General features: G+C 42.1%; 1 protein-coding gene across 9 annotated transcripts in view; it reads left to right on the top strand.

Annotated features, from left to right (window-relative positions):
* Positions 1-7,306, top strand: part of SCAI (suppressor of cancer cell invasion) — a 48,594-nt gene that overhangs the window by 956 nt on the left and 40,332 nt on the right. The window contains exon 1 of one of the 9 annotated variants that reach the window (XM_040605900.1): positions 3,567-3,960. The exons of the other annotated variants lie outside the window; for them this stretch is intronic. The gene's annotated coding sequence lies outside the window, so the exon portion shown is untranslated. Of the gene's footprint in view, positions 1-3,566; positions 3,961-7,306 lie in introns of those variants that run through there. 9 annotated transcript variants of the gene reach the window in all.

Below are 7,306 nucleotides of genomic sequence, written 5' to 3' on the forward strand. Positions count from 1 at the left end.
ATTGAAGCTGGATGATTGTTACATAGTCATCCCCCCGAGATTTCTTGCCTGTTACTGGGTATAAAAATGTCAATAACCAAAGGCTGCCCCAGTTAAAACATTCAGAATCAAAGCTGCAGGTTTTCAGAGTCTGGGTCTAATCTCTCACTATGGAATGGGACCTGCTTTTGTCAAGTTTGAGTTGCACTTCTGTAATTTAACAGCCAGGCTCCAAACTTCAGTGCTTAGGCTGTGTCTGGGCTAAGCCATTCTAGTCCTCCAACCTGCAAAATGGATCCCTTAATATGAAAAATCGCTGGATTTTGCGAAAGCTATCCAAACGCAATCCATAATTCTCAGTGTTTTGTCTAAGCTAATGTAGAGCAGCACTGATGGACCATAGGATGACTAAAATGCTAGTATAAGTGAGTCTCCCAGCATGTGTATGCTCTCACACCATTCCTGCGAGCAGCAAAGCTGTGGTGTTAATAGCAGCCTTTGGAAAGTGTAGAAGATCATCCTGGTATGGGTCTTGCTGTGGAAGTTTGCAGATGTGGTTACTGCCTGGTGCATCTTCTTACCTTGTGTGAACCCTGTTGCATAACAGTTGTAACTTCCCTTGCTCAGACTGTTGAGGAAGCAATTAAGAGGCACGACACCTGACTGCAGGTCATGTTAGTAGAAAAAGATGCTATGTTTTCGAATCAGATAAGTCAGTCTCTCCAAAGATGTTTTGATAAACGATCACAGTTTGTTACATGAAAGAAATAATGAGTCACTTAATTAGAAGCAAAGAGCATAATTCTCCAATCATTCTGGGCAGCCAGAATAATACACAAATGTGATGGCCAGATTCTTTGCTCCAGAAAGTATAAAAAACATTCATAGAAACTATATAGAGAGAATAAATATTTTGCTGTGCTACAAAGGAGATTGCAATCATTGTTTTATCTTGAAATATAGGTACAATACAGCCCAAAATTCAACTGGCAATCCACGTCCCTTACAAACACTGGAAGATTTTATCATCAGGATGACTAGTTGAGCTAAGCTCTGCGTGTAAGAATGATACAGACAGCAGCACCATGTTCTGTGTTCACCATGCTCAGTTGAGAAACTAGATCTACAAGTGATCGAATGCGGAAAGTGCTTAGTGGTGGAAGGAATGCTTAGCTTGCCTGTATTGTTAGCCATTTCTGTGTTACTGTTTTATTTGGTGGAGGGAAGTAAAAATGGAGAATAACAATTCAAAACATTGAGAAGCTTATAACCTGAGTCAGTTCTGCACTGAAATTGTGTTGTCCATAACGTTGCACTGAAGGCATAGATTTACACAGGTGGGAGGACAGGGGCTGTAGCTCTCCCTCCTCTGCTGCCAGCGCCACGCCTGTCACATGATGTGACTGCACAGTCCTTTGCTCACACTGCAGCTGCGCTTGCCCTGGTGTGTGCCGGTCAGATTTTGCCTCTTCTTTAATCAATTTTATTCTGGTTTAGCTCTGTTGGCTTTAAATAGAGTTGTTGATAAACTGATGTGGTGTGAATGGATAATGAGTATTCATTTGATCATCTGGACACGTTAGTTGGCTTATCTTTTATTCTGCATGGTGTGCTTTGGGCAAGGAAGGAAGAGTTATGGTGCGAAAGTCTATTCTGAAGTGATATTACTGCCTAAATAGCTGAAATTTAACAGTATTTAAAAAAAACAACCCAAAACAACAAAAAACCACCAACTCCCCCTCGCCAACCCCCCAGTGCATGATACAGCTATCAGAGTCTTATCATGGAAATCTGTGTGTTGATGTCTTTTTTTGCAGAACTTTTCGTAGGTGTTTTTTTTTCATAGAAATGTTCAGTTGGAGCAACTTTTGTAAAAAACCAGGACCTGTACACGCAAAGTTCTATGATAATTTTCTTTGGTATTCTTGCATAAGAATGTTCTGCAGCCTTGGCTTTTGTAGCCAAGTTGTTGTCTTTAAGCACATAAGCTCTGTCCTGAATATGTAGTTTTTAAAAAGTCTAGAAACAGAGGTATGGAACGGGGTATGTGCTCTAGCAGAAGGAAATGGTTTAAAGGAATGGACCAAATTGTGTGTGGGAGCTGCATGGAGGGTCAAATAGAGGTCTTTCTATAAAGTATGTAAGTTAGTTGCCAACACAAATATTACCTAGCAGTTTACATGTGCTGAAAGAACGCAGTACAGTCCTGCAACAGGAATAGGATAGAATAACTATCAGTCTGGTTCCCTGAGGATGTCAGTCAAGAAAGGAAGTGTGTGATGCCAAAAAGCCTGGATGGAACAGCAGGTTTGGAGGACTCGTCGTTTGAAGTATTTTTAATTATTGCTATTATTATAATGGAACACAGGCTAGAAGCTGAGTTTTTAAAATATAATTAAAGGAGAAGTCAGCAGAGGGATTTCTCTGCTGTGTGGCAGAGGAATGGTCCAGGAGCAATTCCTGCTCAGGAGGGTGAATTCCCAGAGTGATGACACTCTCTGTGCAGTTCCCAAGCTTGCTGGCAGCTTACCACCAAATGCCAGTTTGGAGGGAAGAAGTGAACTGAGCAGATTAAAAATCTTTCTCTAGCTTGCACTTCACTCTCTTTTGTCAGAGTAAGGTTCCTGTTGGAAAGCAGCCATTGACACCTTGGCTGAGAATGCTGACAAGATGCAGAGTGTGATAACTGCCCTTCAGATTGGCCGCTGGCCTGAACTGCCATTTGGGCCATCTAGTAAATAATTTGATTTTCTAGAAGGAAGTCTCTCTGTCACATAAGCATCAAGCTATGTTGTCTAGCAACCATTCAGTTTTGAATTAACGAGTGTACATCAAAGAGTTAAAACATCAGTTGTTTTCTGAGGAAAGAAAGAAAAAAAATCAATCTTGTAACTCAGATGCTTTTCAGGAACTTGGCTGCTCAAGATGTGAGAGGCATGTGCTTTTCCGCCCTGCTTTAGGTGATGGCTTAGTTCAAGGGGGCCCAGATTTGGCTCAGTCAACAGTTGTGTTGGCGTCTTGCCATCAAATGTGCATAAAATGGAGCTGACTGTAATTCCCTCCTCGCTCTAACATGGAGGGGCAGCCCAGAGAGACCTGAGGCCCCGGTATGCCTTGCTGTAGGTTGGCTTGGCTATGAGAGGTATACTGGGATGTACGATCCCTGCAGCGTGAGCTGTTGTGTTGTTACTTGATTGTTGCTTTTGAGTCCCTGGGTTGTATTTTGATGGCTTGTCATTACTAGTGGATTTCAATCCTTGTTGTGCCTGTGTTTCCAAAATCTATCTCCCTTCTCTCAGTGGCTTGCATGCTTTTCCAGATGTATGAGGTTCATATCTCATTTGCAGACTCCTCCTATGATTTTTGTGGCTTGTGTGCTTTGCCACAAAATCAACATGAAACACAACTGGCATTTTAGCTGCTCCAAGAACATTGTGTGTAAATAAACCACTAAATAGTTTAGCTTGTGAAATGTAAATACACACAGATCAGCCTGCCACAGCTGATAGTGTTTTTCTATCTTCCTTCTTCCCCTCCCACCCCTGCCAAGAGTAGGCTAGTCTGATGTTCTTTTTTCTATTGCTCTTTCATACAATGCAAATGACTACTAAGTACCATGTAGGTGGTGTGCAGGCACCACTACAGATTCATGATTTGAATTTGGATGAAACACTTGCATCCTCTCCCATGTTGCTTCTGAACCATCTTCTGGGGATTCCTGGACTGCGACGACCCAGAAACTCTGCTTTGGTCTGACTTTGAGCTTCAGCTCATTTTTAGTAGCAAACTAGTTAAGTCGGTAAGAAGAGCAGAGGCCCAACTGTGATGACATTTTTAGCCTTTGCCCTTTGTTCATCCTATACACAAAAGGTCACGAACTGCGGTGAAAGAGGGATCACAGAGGGCACAGAATGGACAAAGGTGGAACAAATTGCCAGTGGCAGAAACATAAAGAAGAGAAGCAAAATTTGTCTTATGAAAGTAATTGAAAAAGGCCACATGTGTCCCATGGTGATATTGTGTCTCTTGTATTTAAAGTGAGTCTGCCTATAGTGAATGTAGAGGGTCCGCTGGAAAGGTGTGGCTTAGATGATCTCAGTGTAGAAGGCCTGAAGGGACAATGCTCTGTTTCCATGGTATGATGATAATGAGCAGATCCGTGATGTTCTGCAAGAAGAGGTGCCAAAGCTGCAGTTCTGGATACAGACAGGTATGCTTTAAGCAATAAAGGGATTTTTGAAGATGTGTAAATAATAATAATAATGAAAAGTCTGATTCTATAGAATAAGCACTTATTTGAAGCTAAAATAGTAGGATTGACACGGCGTGCTGGATATTCAAACTGATCTGACTTGAAACGGAGTCGAATTGGTGGTGTTGGCTGCTTCCCTGCAGAAGCCTTGAGACTGTTCCTGTCGAGGTGTCCAAGGTATTGCAGAGGTGGCAGCTCACATTAACTCTGAGGTCTTAGTATGAGACAGTGTTTGCAGATCTTCTGGTATTCTGATATGCTGAGAAATTAACTACACATTTATGTGAAAGTATTAAACTTTCGGTTTGCAGTAAAAAAATAAAATTCTTGTATAACTGCATGTGCCTGCTGTCTGTCACTTCCACTTGCTACAGCAGTGTGCATCTGGAGAATTGCATCTGTGTTTTTATCTTGTTTTCTTGTATATCCCCTTCCTTCTTCTTTCCCCTTTTTAGGAAATAAAATTTATGCAATTGCACACTGAGGCTTCCTCTTTTTTTCTTCTCCAAGCAGCTTTTAAGTCGCTTGTCTGATGTAACTGGTGTTGCTGTAAGGGGAAAGGTCCTGAAGATTATATAGCAAGCAGTCTTCACAAAACTCAAAGGAAGCTGAAGGAGAGTGACGTGTTTAGTGCATCTATGAAAGGGAAGGACAGACAGAATGGAGTTGTTATACTTTGTAGGAGGCATCTGGCCAGCCCCTCGGCATGTGTGGCGTCCTGGGAGAGTTGAAGCAGTTCTTTTTGCTGTGTGGGGGAGCTGGGGTTATGGTGATGGGTAGGGAAAGATCAACAGGGCCACATGCAGGTCGGTGTGGGACCAGGCTTCCTCTCACTGTAAAAGAGAGGATGACTGCTTGTGCACAAGTGTGTGGGCTGGTGTCACAGGCTCAGTTGGGTTTGTATGTTTTTATTATTTTTTTAAAATGTCTTCCCTGTTGCTTAATCATTAGAGAGATTACAGCTTCTGCAAGTTATCTGTAATAATGGTGTATTTTAGTAGGAAAAATACTTCCTTGGCGAATTCCCAATGGGAGTAGAACTAGTTGCATTTGCAGGTGATTTTCAGTCAGCTGCACTGCAATTTGTTTACAAAATAGGAGTTTTTCACCCTCTAGTTCAGGCTGCGTTTCTCCTTAGTGCCCTTTTGAAATAAGCAAACATCCAGGCAGAGAGAACACGATTTGACCGGGGTTATCGGCTGAATAAAATAGCTACTTGTTTCTCTTACTGAAGTTATATTTTAAGTTTCTTTTTATTGTGGTGTTCAAACAAAAAATGTCTCCAAAGCCTGGGCTCTGCCCAAGTCCTTTTCATTGTGTATTCTGTGTGCGTGTTTATACAGCAGTGAGCATAGCTGGTACAGAAACACTTGAGTTGTTCTTTAAGCTAGACCTGGCTGTTGCTGTCCTCCAGGACTGCACACCCTGCCAGGGGTCCCGGTGTAGTCTCAGCCTGCGCGCAGATGCTTCCCGCAGTGTCTAAGCGAGCGCCTGTGAAAGGAGCTTGGTAGGTCTGGAAGAGCTGCAGCCACTGCAGTGCAGACGTGCCCTGAGGTGAACAGTGGTCGGGGATGAGAAATGTCTGTATTTGGTTCCAGCTTCTACTAAAAACCTTGCAATAATAAATAAATCCATTTTTTTTTCCTCCACATAAAAAAATGGTCAGATGTATAACTACTCCTTGCTGTTGCCTCTGAAGTACTGACTCCAGCAGTCTGAAGCTTTCAGTGCGTGCCTGTGTGTATGAAGGGGATGTTATTTATTTATTTCAGCGTTGCTTGAGTAGAAGGGAGTGATGTTGTAGAAACTTCAGGACAGTGGCTCTCCATGGAAAATTAGGTATTCTGGTGAGAGGAATGAATTTGGGTTCTAATTAATTTTGTGTTGTCTGAGGCTCTGTCAGGACTAGCACTCTGAGCAGATTATAGGGAAACGCACAGATGGTTTTCCCAAAACATTCAGTATAGCTTTGAAAGAAGACGGGAGAGGCGAATATGCCAGTCTGTAGGAGAGGCAAGTAGAGAGCAAAGGTAGACATCCTGCTTGATGAAGGTAAGATCAGGTGTTTCTTGGTCGAGATTTGAGACATGATGGTTCCAGACTTTGGGTATGAACGATCAAGAGCTTAGTTATAGTTATGTTATTAATTTGCAGGTAAGAAATACATACCAACTGGGCATCTGGCTTTATATCACGTTTCCTTTTGGCAATGATGCTGTGGGAGATGTGTCAGAATGAAGAGTGAGAACTGGTCTCTTTGACTCAAGATTTGAGACCTTTAAAATCCTGATAGATTGGAATGTGTTTTGCACCACTGGTTTCTGTGGAGAGCAGTTCTAATAATGTCTTAGTCTAGGGAAACTACCAACAAGATAGATGTGGAAAGTGTGTTTGCTTTGCTTTTTGGTTACCACTTGCATCTCTAAGTAAGGCGTGGGAAGCATTTGAAAAACAGAGTTTATATTTCTGTGTTGTGAGTTCCTGATTAAGATGGTAAAACTGCCCATGAAACTGTGAATCGGGATGCAGTTATCACTTACCCTTATCATTAGTTCAGTTGTCTAAGCACATACTTCCTGCTCGACTCCAGAATTTTAATTTTAATCAGAACCTCAACTGTAAACACCAAGCCAATTGTATTTGATGCAGGCAATGAAACTCCAGAACAGCGAGAGTTTAGGACTTGTAGTTGATATGGCAGTTTACTGTTCTGTATTACGTCTTGTCACAGAAAATTCTGATTCCCAGGCTAAAGGTTAATCAATACAGTCAGCCCATCCTAGTTCACTGCTTGGTTTGCAGTTTGCTGTCTTCAGGTGGGTGGGTGAAAAAAACCAGGAACATTTCTTCCAAAAACAGAGAACGCTTTTCCTCTCCCTTCTGTCCCCATCCCCAACATTAACCATCCTGGATTGTCCTGTTAGATTTGCATCTGCTGTCCTGTTCAGAAGGTTATGTACGGGTTATTTAAAGGACAGAGCTGAAGACTCAATGATCGAAACAGCTGGAGTCTGAAATAAAATACAGATTCTCATTCTAATTTTAGCCAAGAAGCTTCACTGGGTCACATCGATC

Source organism: Falco naumanni, chromosome 9 (assembly GCF_017639655.2).
Source record: "Falco naumanni isolate bFalNau1 chromosome 9, bFalNau1.pat, whole genome shotgun sequence".
Taxonomy (NCBI): domain Eukaryota; kingdom Metazoa; phylum Chordata; class Aves; order Falconiformes; family Falconidae; genus Falco; species Falco naumanni.